The sequence below is a fragment of the Penaeus vannamei genome, chromosome 12 (genome assembly GCF_042767895.1).
Source record: "Penaeus vannamei isolate JL-2024 chromosome 12, ASM4276789v1, whole genome shotgun sequence".
In the NCBI taxonomy this organism is placed as follows: Eukaryota; Metazoa; Arthropoda; class Malacostraca; order Decapoda; family Penaeidae; genus Penaeus; species Penaeus vannamei.
Genome location: NC_091560.1, coordinates 15,663,550 through 15,664,505, shown reverse-complemented (window position 1 = coordinate 15,664,505; position 956 = coordinate 15,663,550). Strand labels below are relative to the sequence as shown.

Genomic DNA, 956 nt, shown 5'->3' with positions numbered 1-956 from the left:
ACCTTAGGGAGTCAACAGTAGGGGTTGAAGAGAAAGAACTGGAAAGAAGAAAAGACTATGCAAAATTAATTGAGTTGAGGTTTGAGGTCCAACACGGGTGATCCCAAGCATTGGGTCCCAGTCACTGTCTGTTATTTGATATGCAGTATCAAGATATTAATGGACTGTTTTCCTTACACAGACTCCATATCATCTCTCTAAGTAGTCTATAACTAAGTCCAATAATTATAGCAATAAGGAACATTTTGTTGTTTGTCATTTTTAATATTTTTCATATTATTTAATTTACTGTAACATAACCTGCACTCTCACTCACAGTGGGCAGGAAAGAGATGCTGATCACTGAAATGAGGTCATTACTGGAGCCAGTGCTCTTCCAGTCATGGCTGACAGATGTTACGTTACACCCTCATTTACTGGTGGAAATGATGCAACAGACAGCCACTTCCTAAATACCCATTCAGTCAAGTCTTCTTCCTCCAAAAGCTTTGTGCAGTTGTAAGTCATTGCCATCACACTGGCCTTAAGCTGAATTTTTCTTGTAACCCTGTCCCTCAGCCAGATTTTTTTCATGAGAGTATATAATTTGTCTATAAAATCATCAGCCCTTAACCAAATTTTTTCCACATCATGGAGATCCAATTGGTTAAAGGATTCATCAAGAAAAAAAGAAAAAGAAAAATCAAGAATCAACAAAAGTTTTATTTTTCACTGATTCTGAATAGAATCACATATCTAACTTATCTTATTTCTTTAATGCTTTAGCTAACAAAATTGAAAACAGCCACAGTAAGAACTGAAAATAAACATTAATTCTGAACACTTCCTCTTCACGAAAAATTAACCAAAATGGATTCATCTGAAGAGAAACTCAGTTCTCGCTGTGGCTGTTTTGTCTCACTTCTGTGTAAACTTTACTGTGTTTGTGCTTGTGTTCATTTTAGCTAACTTTTTCC

At 35.8% G+C, this 956-nt stretch overlaps 1 protein-coding gene across 1 annotated transcript in view; it reads right to left on the bottom strand.

Moving 5' to 3' along the window:
• Positions 1-687: 687 nt before the first annotated feature.
• LOC113809110 (X-ray repair cross-complementing protein 5) overlaps positions 688-956 on the bottom strand; it is a gene marked incomplete at its 5' end in the record, with an annotated part of 24,809 nt that continues 24,540 nt past the window's right edge. The window contains 1 exon segment of the mRNA XM_070128402.1: positions 688-956. This exon segment is cut by the window's right edge and continues 500 nt beyond it.